At 35.3% G+C, this 19807-nt stretch overlaps 1 protein-coding gene across 1 annotated transcript in view; it reads right to left on the bottom strand.

The window, feature by feature from the left end:
• LOC133652947 (plexin-A2-like) overlaps nt 1-19326 on the bottom strand; it is a 96707-nt gene extending 77381 nt beyond the window's left edge. The window contains exon 1 of the mRNA XM_062051904.1: nt 19084-19326. The gene's annotated coding sequence lies outside the window, so the exon portion shown is untranslated. The remainder of the gene's footprint in view (nt 1-19083) is intronic.
• Between the last annotated feature and the right edge of the window lie 481 nt (nt 19327-19807).

Raw genomic sequence — 19807 nt, forward strand, 5'->3', positions numbered from 1 at the left:
TTTTTTTTTTAAGATTTTGTGATGTTAAAAAATATTGATGTAATCAGAGTAGCATCGACTAGATACGCGCCTGTACTTGGTATCAATACAGTGGATGTCAGGTGTAGATCCACCCGTGGCATTTGTTTACATTGTGATGAGCTATTGTATCCTCCTACGGTGTGTAGTGAAGCATGTTTAGCTATTCCTCGTCCTCCAGTGATAATGCTACTTGTAAGAAACTTACTTTGTTGCCATGGAGGCCAGGATTAGTGATTTAGAAGTAGCTAAAACACTGCCGAATGCAGATGGACGCTAGCTGTTATAACTTCACCTTTATCTTTTACTTTTTACACCAAAATGCGTCCATTCTCCCTTTTTCTGTCTACACACTGTGTCTGCTTGTAAGTACTCTGTGTGTGTGCGCTGCCCAACATGCTCCTCTGCTGGTAAAACCAGCAATGTCACCACGTGACGACGACATTCCGTCACGCCTGTAAAAAAAAAAAAAAGACGGGGCAGGGGGGAACCGGTACTTTTTAGAGGCGCTATAGTACCAAATATGATTCATTAGTATTGCGGTACTATTCTAGTACCGGTATATTGTACAACCCTAGCTTGAGGTGGTTCATTCCTGACTAACCGCATATTTATCAGGGTGCGATCATGGAAAATGAGCAGGGTGCTGTGAGTCACATACACAACATTTACCTGGCGACCATGACTCACCTGGTCGTCAACAGAGGGACCACCGACTTCAACACGTTTAGGAAATAAAGGTCACCATGGCAACACCGAGAGGCCACAAGGGGCCGTGGTCAACCACAGGGGGGCAGACCAGAGACACACATCCCTCCTTTTTGGGGACCACCCTCATTTAGATAGATGTCACCACCAGGGGTGCAAATGAGATCTCTATTTTTTGTGTAACGTGCTTAAGGCCGATGACAAAGGAGTCAGGGACCACAGGTGGCCCCTGTGCCGCACTTTGGGCAACCCAGCTGTAGAAGCTAACAGTTAATGGCCACTATAGTCTTGTTTTATCATATATTGCTGCCTTTGCACCTGTCAATGTTCACTTTTGTAGGCACTTTAAAAATCAACAAAAAAAAAATCCTGACTTTGGAGCAATGTTCACGGACTCTAGTATTTGTCTCTCTGCTAGATGCAATTGGGACCATGATTTATGTCATCACTTGTTGATGTCTCAAGAAGGGTGGAAATACAGGAACACACACACACACACACACACACACACACACACACACACGCACATCTTGCCGACTTTGTGAGGACCCACGTTTGGTCAGTAGGTTGAGGGCCCCCCTTTCCACTATAGCTAGAAGGATGAAAGACATATATCTAGCACTAGATGGGAGTAGAGAATTGCAACTTCACTTCAGAATGCAAAACATACAAAGTACAAAAAAAATATTTGACTTCTGTAGTTGTGAGGACCGACCGCTGTTGCTAGGTAGATTTGACCGTACACACACATAGTAATAAGTTGGCCATTTTTAGGGACAGCAAAGTACTCAATGAAGGTAACACATCTAAATTGAAAATAAATCATATCTTGCTCATTTCTCTACCTATTTTCATTCAGTTTACATTATTGTATAAATGTACAAAACATGTACTACATATACAAATATACGTATATAATAAGTAGAAAATTAAACATACACAAAATGTATAGATAAATACATACAGTACAGTTTATATCAGGGGTGTCCAAAGTGCGGCCCCGGGGGACATTTGCGGCCCGCAGCTAATTGTTTAGCGGCCCGCCACACATTCTGGAAATACTGTTGTAAAAATAAAAAAGAACATTAAAAAAAGTGAAATGAGGTGAAATCTAACGAGAAAAAGTTGCAATGTTGACACAAAAGCTGCCATGCAGGCTGTTTTTTTTTCCTTTTGTCTTTCTTTATTTTTCTTTTTTTGCCATTGCTCAAAAAATAATAATAATGACAAAAAATCCATGTTATAATGAATTATTTTCAGCGCTCCAATTACGTCAAATATTTCACTTTAAAATGTTTTACGTGGTAAATATTGCATATGTTGTGTAGTAGCCATATAAAAACATCAAAGTTTTCTTTGACAAAAGTGCATGAAACCAACAAAATAATAGTTCCAGCATAAAATGGACAGATATATCTGAAGTTGATCTCGTAATTTAAGTGTTGAAAGTAAAAGAAAAACCTAATAAAAATGTATCACTTTATGAGTGGGGCACCTTTTGGATCCCAAATATACTTAGTGATTTTTTATTTATCTTTTCTCCGTGATTACTCAAAAATATGAAATAATTAAAATCAATGGTGTCCTGCATTATTGATCTTTTAGGGCTCTAATTACTAAATACTGCATATTTCAGTTTTACTATAAAAAAAACTAAGTTGTTTTTGACAGAAAAACCATAAAACATTTTTTTTTCATTTGCATTACTTTATATCAACTTGAAGTTGATATAGAGATTTACTGCAAGCATTAAATAATTAAAAAATAATAATAATCTGACTTATTTTTAACATTTTAATGACTGAGACCCTTTATGGTCCCCGGGACCCCTAAAGGTAAAATAAATAAAAAAATCCATATATTTTGTTATGGTTTGAAAAGGAAAAATATCAAAATGGCCCCCAACATGCTTTAATTTGTCCGTGTGCGGCCCTCAGTGGAAAAAGTTTGGACACCCCTGGTTTATATGAACACACACACACACACACACACACACACACACACACACACACACACACACACACACACACACACACACACACACACACACACACACTCTCTTGTATTTGTTACCTTCCTGAGACCTCCGAAAAATCCCTACTTCTTTAGGACCACCTTTTCTAGATATATAAAGATGTGTATTTACAACATTAATAATACATACAAACTAATAAAAAAGGTAAGCTTTTAGTTGTTTTTTTTATTTTTATTTTTTGTAATTGATTTTTAATCTTCATTATTTACTTCGTTATTACAGTATGTCTACATATACATGTGTATTTTATTATTTTTTTAATTAATTTTGTCCAAATTTATTACACACACTTATTACATATGTTGGCCAGAGGGGGAGCACTTCAAATGTTTACACACACTTGTTATTTCATATGTTGACCAGAGGGGTGGGGGGGGGGTGGGGGGGGGGGGGCTTTTAAAAACCGACACACCGTCAATTTGAAAAATCCCTCCTTTTTGGGGACCACCCTCATTTTTGATAGATTTCACCACCAGGGGTGCAAATGAGACATTCTCTATTAGATGCAATGTTATTGATTTATGTCATCACTTGTTCACACCTCCTCATATGGAAGATACTTTTCCTTCTTCATGTCTCAAGAAGGGTAGAAATACAAGAACACACACAATACACACAGTCATCTGTTCCTGACAGCTGCCCCTTAGCATCCGACACTAGACCCCCCACACCCCTCCCGCCACCCCTGCCTTTCCTTTTCGTTGTTGCTCACTTCTTGTCAAGTTGCCACAAACAAAACAAGCGCACCCTCCCCGTCACACCAGCTAATTGATCATTGATGGCGTCCGGCGGCTTGGGATGAAAAAGACGGCAGCGTACAGGAAGGGGAGCCGGCGGGCGTCGCACGTTTCGCCGCAATGGCTTCATTCGGTGCCGGAATCCAGCCCGCGACTGACGACGTCGGATGAAGAGCGAGACCCCCCAATGGTCTGTAACGTCACTCCTCCTCCCACTTGGAGACCCCCGAATGGTCTGTAACGTCACTCCTCCTCCCACTTGTAGACCCCCGAATGGTCTGTAACGTCACTCCTCCTCCCACTTGGAGACCCCCGAATGGTCTGTAACGTCACTCCTCCTCCCACTTGGAGACCCCCGAATGGTCTGTAACGTCACTCCTCCTCCCACTTGGAGACCCCCACAAAAGGCGGCGACCAAACAAGTGGCGGACGGAACAAAGTGCGGAGTGTTTTGGCAAGATGTTCTAGCAGTAAAACAGATCCGACTTAGCGAGCTGTAACGAGTCCAAAAAGCAGGCTTCGCTACATATCTTAAAACAAAGCTCGACCAACTACCGGTATCTGCCAGTAAGTTAGGATAGTGGTACTGCAAGTGGGATCATGTAGCTTTTCTTCTGCGACGCTGCTAACCTAGCACGAGGTCCAAGTGTAATGTTAGCATGTAGCTCACATAGCTATGCTAGTGTTGCTAACCTGGCGTGATGTTAAAGTGCGATGTTAGTATTTACCTCACATAGCTATGCTAGTGTTGCCAACCAGGCATAATGCCAAAAATTAATATTAGCTTGTGGCTCACATAGCTATGCTAGTATTGCTAACCTAGCACGAGGTCCAAGTGTAATGTTAGCATTTAGCTCACATAGCTATGCTAGTGTTGCTAACCTGGCGTGATGTTAAAGTGCGATGTTAGTATTTACCTCACATAGCTATGCTAGTGTTGCCAACCAGGCATAATGCCAAAAATTAATATTAGCATGTGGCTCACATAGCTATGCTAGTATTGCTAACCTAGCACGAGGTCCAAGTGTAATGTTAGCATGTAGCTCACATAGCTATGCTAGTGTTGCTAACCTGGCATGATGTTAAAGTGCGATGTTAGCATTTACCTCACATAGCTATGCTAGTGTTGCCAACCAGGCATAATGCCAAAAATTAATATTAGCATGTGGCTCACATAGCTATGCTAATGATGCTAACCTGGCATGACAATGAAGTGTAATGTTAACCTGTAGCCCACGTAGCTACAGTATTGTCTCTAACCTAGCATGATATTAAAAAAGTAATGTTAGTAAGTTGCACACGTAGCTATGCTAATGATGCTAACCTATCATGATAAAGTGTAGCCCACATAGCTAAAAAAAAATGTTTTCTAACCTAGCATGATATTAAAAAAGTAATGTTAGTAAGTTGCACACGTAGCTATGCTAATGATGCTAACCTATCATGATAAAGTGTAGCCCACATAGCTAAAAAAAAATGTTTTCTAACCTAGCATGATATTTAAAAAGTAATGTTAACAAGTGGCACACATAGCTATGCTAATGATACTAACCTATCATGATAAAGTGTAGCCCACATAGCTAAAAAAAAAAAGTTTTCTAACCTAGCATGATATTAAAAAAGTAATGTTAACAAGTGGCACATGTAGCTATGCTATTGATGCTAACCTAAAATGATAATAAAGTGTAGCCCACATCACTACAGTATTGTCTCTAGCCTAGCATGATATTAAAAAAGTAATGTTAACAAGTGGCACACGTAGCTATGCTAATGATACTAACCTATCATGATAAAGTGTAGCCCACTTAGCTAAAAAAAAAAATGTTTTCTAACCTAGCATATTAAAAAAGTAATGTTAACAAGTGGCACACGTAGCTATGCTAATGATGCTAACCTAACATGATAATAAAGTGTAGCCCACATCGCTACAGTATTGTCTCTAGCCTAGCATAATATTAAAAAAGTAATGTTGACAAGTGGCACACGTAGCTATGCTATTGATGCTAACCTAAAATGATAATAAAGTGTAGCCCACATCGCTACAGTATTGTCTCTAACCTTGCACGATATTAAAAAGTAATGTTAGCAAGTTGCTAACGTGTGTGTCCCACTTTGCAGTTCAACTTTGTCACTGACAACTACACTGCAAAAAGTCAGTGTTCAAAAACAAGAAAAAAATATACAAAAATGAGGGGTATTTTATTTGAACTAAGCAAAATTATCTGCCAATAGAACAAGAAAATTTGGCTTGTCAAGACTTTCCAAAACAAGTCAAATTAGCTAACATCAATGAACCCAAAAAATAGCTTCAAATAAGTATATTCTCACTAATAACTGCACTTTTCTTGGTAGGAAAAAAAAAAAGAGACCTTTTTGCTCAATATGTTGAAAAATATAGCAGTTTTTGCAGTGTAGCGGGAGGAGCAATCGCATGAATAGCAAGTCAAAGGCCTTCTCATGAATGTGTGTCAGCCTAATGTGGACTCCATCGCCGGTCCTTCGGTTTACTTCTGCTGTGCAAAGCGGAGATTATCATGACTAAGTTGGCGGGAAGGGTGAAAGGGTGGGGGTGGTGGTGTCTTAATGAACATTTGCAGCAGAAAGTGAAGACAAGAACCAACACCAAGGCCGGAGCAAGTCAGTCCAAACAAAAGCGGCATTATCATCTCACATGTGCGCCGAGAAGACAGTTGGGGGCAGAAAGGCTCGCGATTGGACGAGAGCAGGAGGGGGGGGGCGGGGCTTCATACATAGGCGAGGATGCGTCTGCGGCGTTCATTCATTAAGATTTAGGTCAAGGATTCTGCTTCTGTGCGCAGCCACTTGTCAAATTCTCTCAAGATACTCAGTCCTGAGTCTGGCTGCCTGCAGGGCGTGTGTGTGTGTGTGTGTGTGTGTGTGTGTGTGTGTGTGTGTGTGTGTGTGCGTGCGTGTGTGTGTGTGTGTTCTTGTATTTCTACCCTCCTTGAGACACCAACAAGGAAAAGTAACGTCCATATGAGGACCGATGGACAAGTTAGTGTGTGTAAGAAATTGAAATGCGCCCCCTTTGGCCAAATTGTATTTATTTTTTTAATAAAATAAAAAATTATATATATGTATATATATATTGTTAGTATATGTTTTAGAATATCAGTATTTTTCTAAATTGTTAAAAAAAATCATTATTATTCTAAAAAAATATATGTGATAACTATTGTTGGTATATTTTTGAGGATATTCATATTTTTCACAAATTTTTTCAAAATCATTAATATTCAGAAAAATATATGAGAACGACTTTTAGTATATTTTTGAGAATATTCATATTTTTCAAAAATCATTCATATAAAAAAAATATATATATGATAACTATTGTTGGTATATGTTTTAAGAATATTAGTATTTTTCAAAATTATTTTAAAAGTCATTATTTCAAAATATTTTTGTGATAATTATTGTTAGTATTTTTGAGAATATTCATATTTTTCACAAATTTTTTCAAAATCATTAATATTCAGAAAAATATATGAGAACGACTTTTAGTATATTTTTGAGAATGTTCATTTTTATCAAAAATCATTAATATTAAAAAATATATATGATAACTATTAGTATATGTTTTAAGAATATTAGTATTTTTCTAAATTATTTTAAAAGTCATTATTTCAAAAGATTTGTGATAATTATTGTTAGTATTTTTGAGAATATCCACATTTTTCACACATTTTTTCAAAATCATTAATATTCAGAAAAATATATGAGAACGACTTTTAGTATATTTTTGAGAATATTCATATTTTTCAAAAATCATTAATATAAAAAAAATATATATATATATGATAACTATTGTTGGTATATGTTTTAAGAATATTAGTATTTTTCAAAATTATTTTAAAAGTCATTATTTCAAAAGATTTGTGATAATTATTGTTAGTATTTTTGAGAATATCCATATTTTTCACAATTTTTTTCAAAATCATTAATATTCAGAAAAATATATGAGAACGACTTTTAGTATATTTTTGAGAATATTCATATTTTTCAAGAATCATTAGTATTAAAAATATATATATATATATATATATATAATAACTATTGTTAGTATAGGTTTTAAGAATATTAGTATTTTTCAAAATTATTTTAAAAGTCATTATTTCAAAAGATTTTTGTGATAATTATTGTTAGTATTTTTGAGAATATCCATATTTTTCACAATTTTTTTCAAAATCATTAATATTCAGAAAAATATATGAGAACGACTTTTAGTATATTTTTGAGGATATTCATATTTTTCAAAAATCATTATCAAAAATATATATATATGATAACTATTGTTAGTATGTGTTTTAAGAATATTAGTATTTTTCAAAATTATTTTAAAAGTCATTATTTCAAAATATTTTTGTGATAATTATTGTTAGTATTTTTGAGAATATCCATATTTTTCACAATTTTTTTCAAAATCATTAATATTCAGAAAAATATATGAGAACGACTTTTAGTATATTTTTGAGAATATTCATATTTTTCAAAAATCATTAATATCAAAAAAATATATATATGATAACTATTGTTAGTATATGTTTTAAGAATATTAGTATTTTTCAAAATTATTTTAAAAGTCATTATTTCAAAAGATTTTTGTGATAATTATTGTTAGTATTTTTGAGAATATCCATATTTTTCACACATTTTTTCAAAATCATTAATATTCAGAAAAATATATGAGAACGACTTTTAGTATATTTTTGAGAATGTTCATATTTTTCAAAAATTATTATCAAAAAAATATATATATGATAACTATTGTTAGTATATGTTTTAAGAATATTAGTATTTTTCAAAATTATTTTAAAAGTCATTATTTCAAAAGATTTTTGTGATAATTATTGTTAGTATTTTTGAGAATATTCATATTTTTCACAAATTTTTTCAAAATTATTAATATTCAGAAAAATATATGATAACGACTTTTGGTAAATTTTTGAGAATATACATATTTTTCAAAAATCATTAATATCAAAAAATATATTTATGTTAACTATTGTTAGTATATGTTTTAAGAATATTAGTATTTTTCAAAATTATTTTAAAAGTCATTATTTCAAAAGATTTTTGTGATAATTATTGTTAGTATTTTTGAGAATATCCATATTTTTCACACATTTTTTCAAAATCATTAATATTCAGAAAAATATATGAGAACGACTTTTAGTATATTTTTGAGAATGTTCATTTTTTTCAAAAATCATTAATATTAAAACATATATATATGATAACTATTAGTGTATGTTTTAAGAATATTAGTATTTTTCTAAATTATTTTAAAAGTCATTATTTCAAAAGATTTTTGTGATAATTATTGTTAGTATTTTTGAGAATATCCATATTTTTCACACATTTTTTCAAAATCATTAATATTCAGAAAAATATATGAGAACGACTTTTAGTATATTTTTGAGAATATTCATATTTTTCAAAAATCATTATCAAAAAAAAAAGAGTTAACTATTGTTAGTATATGTTTTAAGAATATTAGTATTTTTCAAAATTATTTTAAAAGTCATTATTTCAAAAGATTTTTGTGATAATTACTGTTAGTATTTTTGAGAATATTCATATTTTTCACAAATTTTTTCAAAATCATTAATATTCAGAAAAATATATGAGAACGACTTTTAGTATATTTTTGAGAATGTTCATATTTTTCAAAAATCATTATCAAAAAAAATATATATGATGACTATTGTTAGTATATGTTTTAAGAATATTAGTATTTTTCAAAATTATTTTAAAAGTCATTTCAAAATATTTTTGTGATAATTATTGTTAGTATTTTTGAGAATATTCATATTTTTCACAAATTTTTTCAAAATCATTAATATTCAGAAAAATATATGATAACGACTTTTAGTATATTTTTGAGAATGTTCATTTTTTTCAAAAATCATTAATATTAAATATATATATATATGATAACTATTGTTAGTATATGTTTTAAGAATATTAGTATTTTTCAAAATTATTTAAAAAGTCATTATTTCAAAAGATATATGTGATAATTATTGTTAGTATTTTTGAGAATATTGATATTTTTCAAAAATGTTTAAAAAATAATTATTTTTCAAAAAACATATGATAACTGTTAGTATATTTTTGAGAATATTCATATTTTTCAGAAATGTTTACAAATCAATATTGTAAAAAATTATATATAACTATCTGGTATATTTTTGAGAATATTTATATTTTTCAAAAATGTTTAAAAATCATTAATATTCAAAAAAATATATGATAACTATTGCTAGTATATTTTTTAGAATATTCATATTTTTTAGAAATGTTTACAAATCAATTTTGTAAAAAATTATATATAACTATCTGGTATATTTTTCAGAATATTTATATTTTTCAAAAATGTTTAAAAATCATTAATATTCCCCAAAAAAAAAAAGATAACTATTGTTAGTATATTCTTGAGAATTCATTCTTTTTTTTTTAAATCATTAATATTCTAAAAAATATATAACTATGTTTAGTATAATTTTGAGAATATTCATATTTTTCAAATATATATATATATATATATATATATATATATATATATATATATATAGAGAGAGAGAGAGAGAGACAGAGAGAGAGAGAGAGAGAGAGAGAGAGAGAGAGAGAGAGAGAGAGAGAGAGAGAGAGAGAGACATACTGTAATAACTTGAAGTAAATAATGAATATTAAAAACCAATTACAAACGGAAAAAAAATAAAAAAATAAAAGCTTACCTTTTTTATATTTGCATAGTATGTATATATTATTAATGTTGTAAATACAAATCTTGATATACCTAAAAAGTATTAATAAAGCAATTTTCAGGGGTCTCAAGAAGGTAAGATATACAAGAATGTGTGTGTGTGTGTGTGTTCGTACGTGCTGGGTGTTGTTGACACAGCACTCGGAGCAGCAGTGACGTGATATGTTATGATCGTGATTAACGAAAGATAATGAACTTCATCCAGGGGCTTGACGGTGGACGCCATCGGAGGACGCCACACCCGCGCTAACAAGCAGGAACAGGAAGTGGTGTCAAAATAAAAGTCCCTAATTAGTAATCAGCAACGTTGACAAACAAAAGTCGATGAACTTGGCCAACATTGGGGAACCTCACCACTACTTGACATAGGAAAACCTCACTTTCTTCCTGTTTACTTTGCACTTCCACTTGTACCGCCGCTTGTTTAGGCAGCAAAACGATCGGGTCTGACTCGAAGCTACAATGCGACGATATTTATACATGCTATCATCTATTTCATTGAATACATCACTCCAATCCTGTTTACTTGGTGTTTGGATGTTTGACGCAGCCCGTTTAGGCAACAAACTAGTCGGGTATGACTCTACTGGTTGCTGCCGAGTAGTGAACTCCCTTACGACTCCATGGCATCAACGCGTAGCTAATCCTCAGTACAAGCGTTATTGATCAACTTTATTTTAATTTAAAAAACTATACTCGGGAATATTTACAGCTTGTTTAGGCAGCCAACTAGTCGGGCTTGGCTCCAAGACAAGATGCTGCACGATTTACAAACAAACAATTTAACATGTTTATCTTAGATGTTTGATCTTGTCTCCTTTGCTTGGTGTTTGGATGTTCACCACAGCCCTTTAGGCAACAAACTAGTCGGGTATGACTCTACTGGTTGCTGCCAAATAGTGAACTCCCTTACGACTCAATGGCATCAAAACGTAGCTAATCATCACTACAAGCGTAATCGATCAACTTTATTATGCTTTTAATTTAAAAAACTATACTTGTAAATATTTACAGCTTGTTTAGGCAGCCAACTAGTCGGGCTTGGCTCCAAGACAAGATGCTGCACGATTTACAAACAATTAATTTTACATGTTTATCTTAGATGTTTGATCTTGTCTCCTTTGCTTGGTGTTTGGATGTTCACCACAGCCCTTTTAGGCAACAAACTAGTCGGGTATGACTCTACTGGTTGCTGCCGAGTAGTGAACTCCCTTACGACTCCATGGCATCAACGCGTAGCTAATCCTCAGTACAAGCGTTATTGATCAACTTTATTTTAATTTAAAAAACTATACTCGGGAATATTTACAGCTTGTTTAGGCAGCCAACTAGTCGGGCTTGGCTCCAAGACAAGATGCTGCACGATTTACAAACAAACAATTTAACATGTTTATCTTAGATGTTTGATCTTGTCTCCTTTGCTTGGTGTTTGGATGTTCACCACAGCCCTTTAGGCAACAAACTAGTCGGGTATGACTCTACTGGTTGCTGCCAAATAGTGAACTCCCTTACGACTCAATGGCATCAAAACGTAGCTAATCATCACTACAAGCGTAATCGATCAACTTTATTATGCTTTTAATTTAAAAAACTATACTTGTAAATATTTACAGCTTGTTTAGGCAGCCAACTAGTCGGGCTTGGCTCCAAGACAAGATGCTGCACGATTTACAAACAATTAATTTTACATGTTTATCTTAGATGTTTGATCTTGTCTCCTTTGCTTGGTGTTTGGATGTTCACCACAGCCCTTTTAGGCAACAAACTAATCGGGCCTGACTCAGTTTCATCCTTTAATGGTTTCTGTAAAGTAGTTCGGGACGTAGCAACAACTTCCACAATAAGAACACTTTAATTTTGTTGATTTAAACCAATCCTGTTCACAACATGTTTAAATGTTTACCGCAGCCTGTTTAGGCAGCAAACCAGGTCGGCCTGACTCTAAATAATAACTTAATTATGACAGCATGGCTTTAAGACATAGCAACCATATCATCCATGCAATAGCTCAAATCATCTTTATGTTTTCGACATGAAAATTTACCACAGCCCTTTTAGGCAACAAACTAGTCGGGCCTGACTTAATTTCACCCTTTACTGGTTGCTGTCCAGTAATTCAAGACGTAGCAATACATCATCAATAAGAACATTTGAATGTTTTCAATTTAAATCAATCATAGTCACGGTGTGTTCAGATGTTCACCACAGCCCGTTTAGGCAGCAAACTGGGTCATTGTGAATAGTGATGACATCCTTATGACAACATGGTTTCAAGACATAGCAACTACATCATCGACGCAATAGCTCAAACTATCTTTATGTTTCCGACATGCTTGGACGTTCACTGCAGCCCATTTAGGCAGTAAGCTAGTCAGAACTGAATCCATGATGTTAACCACTGCCTGTTTAGGCAGCAAACCAGGTCATTGTTAATAATGATGACTTCCTACTGACAACAAGGTTTCAAGACATAGCAACTACATCATCGATACAATAGCTCAAATTATCTTTGTTTTCAACATGCTTGGACGTTCACTGCAGCCCATTTAGGCAGTAAGCTAGTCAGAACTGAATCCATGATGTTCACCACTGCCTGTTTAGGCAGCAAACCAGGTCATTGTTAATAGTGATGACTTCCTACTGACAACAAGGTTTCAAGACACAGCAACTATATCCTCGATACAAAAAAAATATCTTTGTGTTTCCGACATGCTTGGACGTTTACTGCAGCCCATTTAGGCAGTAAACTAGTCGGAGCTGACTCTACTGGTTGCTGCCAAATAGTGAACTCCCTTACGACTCAATGGCATCAAAACGTAGCTAATCATCACTACAAGCGTAATCGATCAACTTTATTATGCTTTTAATTTAAAAAACTATACTTGTAAATATTTACAGCTTGTTTAGGCAGCCAACTAGTCGGGCTTGGCTCCAAGACAAGATGCTGCACGATTTACAAACAATTAATTTTACATGTTTATCTTAGATGTTTGATCTTGTCTCCTTTGCTTGGTGTTTGGATGTTCACCACAGCCCTTTTAGGCAACAAACTAATCGGGCCTGACTCAGTTTCATCCTTTAATGGTTTCTGTAAAGTAGTTCGGGACGTAGCAACAACTTCCACAATAAGAACACTTTAATTTTGTTGATTTAAACCAATCCTGTTCACAACATGTTTAAATGTTTACCGCAGCCTGTTTAGGCAGCAAACCAGGTCGGCCTGACTCTAAATAATAACTTAATTATGACAGCATGGCTTTAAGACATAGCAACCATATCATCCATGCAATAGCTCAAATCATCTTTATGTTTTCGACATGAAAATTTACCACAGCCCTTTTAGGCAACAAACTAGTCGGGCCTGACTTAATTTCACCCTTTACTGGTTGCTGTCCAGTAATTCAAGACGTAGCAATACATCATCAATAAGAACATTTGAATGTTTTCAATTTAAATCAATCATAGTCACGGTGTGTTCAGATGTTCACCACAGCCCGTTTAGGCAGCAAACTGGGTCATTGTGAATAGTGATGACATCCTTATGACAACATGGTTTCAAGACATAGCAACTACATCATCGACGCAATAGCTCAAACTATCTTTATGTTTCCGACATGCTTGGACGTTCACTGCAGCCCATTTAGGCAGTAAGCTAGTCAGAACTGAATCCATGATGTTAACCACTGCCTGTTTAGGCAGCAAACCAGGTCATTGTTAATAATGATGACTTCCTACTGACAACAAGGTTTCAAGACATAGCAACTACATCATCGATACAATAGCTCAAATTATCTTTGTTTTCAACATGCTTGGACGTTCACTGCAGCCCATTTAGGCAGTAAGCTAGTCAGAACTGAATCCATGATGTTCACCACTGCCTGTTTAGGCAGCAAACCAGGTCATTGTTAATAGTGATGACTTCCTACTGACAACAAGGTTTCAAGACACAGCAACTATATCCTCGATACAAAAAAAATATCTTTGTGTTTCCGACATGCTTGGACGTTTACTGCAGCCCATTTAGGCAGTAAACTAGTCGGAGCTGACTCAGGTTCTCCCTCTGCCGGTCACTGCTAAGTAGACTGACTCATCGGCCTCCGGACACAGCAACTCCAGTACATCAGCGACGCAAACATGAACGCCGCGCTAGGATCTTCCCCACCGCAGCCCGTTCAGGCAGTAAGCTAGTCAGAACTGAATCTATGATGTTCACCACAGCCTGTTTAGGCAGCAAACCGGGTCATTGTAAACAGTGATGACTTCCTAATGACAACACGGTTTCAAGACACAGCAACTACATCATCGATACAGTAGCTCAAATTATCTTTATGTTTCCGACACACTTGGACGTTCACTGCAGCCCATTTAGGCAGTAAGATAGTCAGAACTGAAACAATGATGTTCACCACAGCCTGTTTAGGCAGCAAACCAGGTCATTGTAAACAGTCATGACTTCCTAATGGTTTCAAGACACAGCAACTATATCATCGATACAATAGCTCAAATTATCTTTGTTTCCGACATGCTTGGACATTCGCCGCAGCCCATTTAGGCAGTAAACTAGTCGGAGCTGACTCAGGTTCTCCCTCTGCCGGTCACTGCTTAGTAGACTGACTCCTCTGCCTCCGGACACAGCAACTCCAGTACATCAGCGACGCAAACATGAACGCCGCGCTAGGATCTTCCCCACCGCAGCCCGTTCAGGCAGTAAGCTAGTCAGAACTGAATCCATGATGTTCACCACAGCCTGTTTAGGCAGCAAACCGGGTCATTGTAAACAGTGATGACTTCCTAATGACAACACGGTTTCAAGACACAGCAACTATATCATCGATACAGTAGCTCAAATTATCATTATGTTTCCGACACACTTGGACGTTCACTGCAGCCCATTTAGGCAGTAAGATAGTCAGAACTGAAACAATGATGTTCACCACAGCCTGTTTAGGCAGCAAACCAGGTCATTGTAAATAGTCATGACTTCCTAATGGTTTCAAGACACAGCAACTACATCATCGATACAGTAGCTTAAATTATCTTTGTGTTTCCGACATGCTTGGACGTTTACTGCAGCCCATTTAGGCAGTAATCTAGTCAGAACTGAATCCATGATGTTCACCACTGCCTGTTTAGGCAGCAAACCGGGTCATTGTAAACAGTGACGACTTCCTAATGACAACACGGTTTCAAGACACAGCAACTATATAATCGATACAGTAGCTCAATTTATCTTTGTTTCCGACATGCTCGGACGTTCACTGCAGCCCATTTAGGCAGTAAGATAGTCAGAACTGAAACAATGATGTTCACCACAGCCTGTTTAGGCAGCAAACCAGGTCATTGTAAACAGTCATGACTTCCTAATGGTTTCAAGACACAGCAACTACATCATCGATACAATAGCTCAAATTATCTTTGTTTCCGACATGCTTGGACGTTCGCCGCAGCCCATTTAGGCAGTAAGATAGTCAGAACTGAAACCATGATGTTCACCACAGCCTGTTTAGGCAGCAAACCGGGTCATTGTAAATAGTCATGACTTCCTAATGGTTTCAAGACACAGCAACTACATCATCGATACAATAGCTCAAATTATCTTTGTTTCCGACATGCTTGGACATTCGCCGCAGCCCATTTAGGCAGTAAACTAGTCGGAGCTGACTCAGGTTCTCCCTCTGCCGGTCACTCCTCAGTAGACTGGCTCCTCGGCCTCCAAACACAGCAAAAGTCCAGTACATCAGTGACGCAAACATGAACGCCGCGCTAGGGTCTTCCCCACCGCAGCCCGTTCAGGCAGCAACGAGGTGTTCAAAGCTGACACTTGGCGGAACATCACCTCCAGCGCCGCCTCGCGCACAACGACGACACGCTTCCTCCTGATAACGCCGATGCTAATTAGCTCGGACCAAACAAGCTCCTCATAATCAGAGCGACGCCGCCAGCCGGGTTTGTTCTCCTAAAACGCAGCAATTTGCGCCCCCGCCGCTTAAACGGGCATTAAAATAACGAGCGTGATGCGCCGCCTTTACAGCGCAGGCGAGGGTTTGATTGCACGGGGCAGCAGGATTAATACGCTCGCCGTCCGCCCGAGCAGATGTAACGTTATTTTCATGCAAATGCGAGGCACTCGGAGCGGGCGCCAGTCCTTCGGGAGGCGTGGCAGCCCGGAGATTTGTGGGCACGCCAGGCCAGGCCAGGCTGCGGCGTCCGTGTGGACTCTCCGCCGCTCTCCAGTCGCCGGCTGGGCTTCAGCTCGGCACAATGAAACGGCGTCCTTTCACAAAGACGCCGCACCGTATATGGAAACTCCCGGCAGAACACGTGACCCCCCCAGACTTCAAAGACCCCGAAACCAGCGAGCACTTTGGCGACGGAGGCCAGGAAAAACCAACAAGGAAGAAACCTCCAACAGAATGATAACATTGTCTTAACTTATTTATAGTTATAGTTATATTAATATTGTAAATACATTAATATATCATTTTACATGCCGAAAAAGTTCTAAAAGAAAATACTACAGTATATGTATTTATTATATTTTTATCATCATAAAAACATGCAATATTCTTTAAAAAAAAAGGCTACCACTTAGATATCCTATTGCTTTTTTAAGACATTAAAAAAAGTTTTTACACGATTTTATGGAAAAATATGAATATTCTCAAAAATACTAACAATAATTATCACATATTTTTTAAAATAATGCATTTTTAAACATTTTTGAAACTTATGAATATTCTCAAAAATATACTAACAATCGTTATCACATATGTTTTAGAATAATGTTTTGAAAAATACTAATATTGTAAAACATACTAACAATAGTTATCATATATGTTTTTTAGAATACTAAGGATTTTTTTTTTTAACATTTTTGAAAAATATGAATATTCTCAAAATTATACTAAAAATAGTTATACATTTTTTAGAATATTAATGATTTAAAAAAAAAAAAGTTTTTAAATATGAATATTCTCAAAAAATATACCAGATAGTTATATATAATTTTTTACAATATTGATTTGTAAACATTTTTTAAAAATATGAATATTCCCAAAAATACTAACAATAAATACATATATTTTTTTAAATAATTACTTTTTAAACAATTTTGAAAAATACTAATATTCTAAAACATATATTAACAATAGTTATCATATATATACATTTTTGGAATATTAATGATTTACATTTTTTTTGGAATAATACAAATATTCTCAAAAATATACCACATAGTTATATATAATTTTTTACAATATTGATTTGTAAAAAAAATTTAAAAATATAAATATTCTCAAAACTATACTAACAATAGTTATCAAATATTTTTACAAAAATTATTTTTTAAACATTTTTGAAAAATATGAATATTCTCAAAAATACTAACAATAATTATCACATATTTTTTTAAATAATGACTTTTTAAACAATTTTGAAAAATACTAATATTCTAAAACATATACTAACAATAGTTATATAATTTTTTTTAGAATATTAATGATTTTTTAAAAATATGAATATTCTCAAAAATATACCCAAAGTCGTTATCATATATTTTTTTGAATATTAATGATTTTTCAAACATTTTAGAAAAATATGAACATCCTCAAAAATATACCACAATAGCTATCACATCCTTTTTTTTTTAGAATAAATATGATTTTTTTAAACAATTTTGAAAAATACTGATATTTTAAAACATATACTAATCATCTCATGTATATATTTATATATTTTTAGAATATTAATGATTTTTAAAACATTTTCGAAAAATAATAAAAGCATGCAATATTATTTAAAAAAAAAGGCGACCACTTAGATATCCTATTGTTTTTCTTTAAGACATTAAAAAAAAAGTTTTTATACGACTTTATCATGCACGTCAAGATTATTGTCGAACATTTACGTCAATGTTTGCAATATAATACATATTCATTGAAAATCTATTCATCTTAAGTTTATCTTTTAGATAAATAGGAATTTTCAATGTATGGATTTTTTAATATTTATAAATAGGTTTGTAAAGGTTAATCATTATCCAATTAGTATTCATTTGCAGCAAAAACATCACACGCTGGTCTAAGTCTCATTTTCATTTTATTATTGTATTAAATACTTATAAAAAACTGGTATCATGTTCACACCTTATGTAGTTTAATAACTATATGATAATTGAGTACACGATTGTTATTGCTAATATTGTATTGTGTATACACTATATATATATATATATATATATATATATATATATATATATATATATATATATATATATATATATATATATATATATATATATATACATATATATATATATATATGTTTTTACAATCGCTAGAATTTTTTTGTAGATTTAAAAATATTTTTTTACGATTTAATAAGACTTATTTATTAACAACATATTGTTGAATGACTATAGAAGTGTGTGCACCGAGAAGCTCACTATTTGGCAAGCTCATAATCTCACTTTATGTCGTGATTGAGTATGAAGTTGTAATTGAGTATTTTTTAATGAATGGAAATGTTTGACTTAATAACGACATCGAGGACGTTTGTTTGTTTTTTTTCTACTTTTCTTAACTGTTTGCAGCGAGAGGCTCACTATTTGACGTTTGCATGCCTCGTCCCCATGCAATGTATGCGGGCTCACTATTTGGCCAAAGGTAGCAGTTTTATTGACATCTCGGTTGCCAGGCAACACCTTCGAAGGGGGCTCAGTAAGTCACAAGTCACACGAATATAAGACGGAATAGAAATAGGAGCACGTGCATGCAGCCTGGTTTCGTCACACTCACCTCCTCATCCCGCCCGTCCCCCCCGATGGTGCCTCGATCTGCCGGCACGTCGCATCCACAGCGGGGACAATAAAACAGCAACAACGTGTCCGGTAATCTCCCGTGGAAATTCCCTCCGCACACCTGTACTGACCCCCCCTTCTCCCCCCCTTCTTATAAGGCAGCAACTTGAGGTAGGTGAGAGCATCAAATTCCTCCACGTGACCACGACGACGACGATGATGATGATGATGATGAAGGTGATGGCGCCAAAAGTCCTGCGTGGTGACGCTGCTGCTGCTGTGCGGACATCGCGGCGCGCCTCACTGAGCAGGACACACTCGGACGCGCGGCTCCATCATCGTCTTCATCATCATCATCATCATCGTCGTCACCAGCAGCGCGAGGGAGGTGCGCGCGCAGCACACACACACACACACACACACACACACACACACACACACACACACACACACACACACACACACACACACACACACACACACACACACACGCAGAAAGACAACCCGACGCTATGAACACAGACACACGCGCGCACACGCACGCACGCACGCACACGCACACACACACACACGCACACGCACACGCACACGCAGAAAGACAACCCGACGCTATGAACACACACACACACACACACACACACACACACGCACGCACGCACGCACGAACGCACGCACGCACGCGGGCGCACATGCTCACGCACACAAAACCTACACGCACTCAC

Source organism: Entelurus aequoreus, linkage group LG07 (genome assembly GCF_033978785.1).
Source record: "Entelurus aequoreus isolate RoL-2023_Sb linkage group LG07, RoL_Eaeq_v1.1, whole genome shotgun sequence".
Taxonomy (NCBI): Eukaryota; Metazoa; Chordata; class Actinopteri; order Syngnathiformes; family Syngnathidae; genus Entelurus; species Entelurus aequoreus.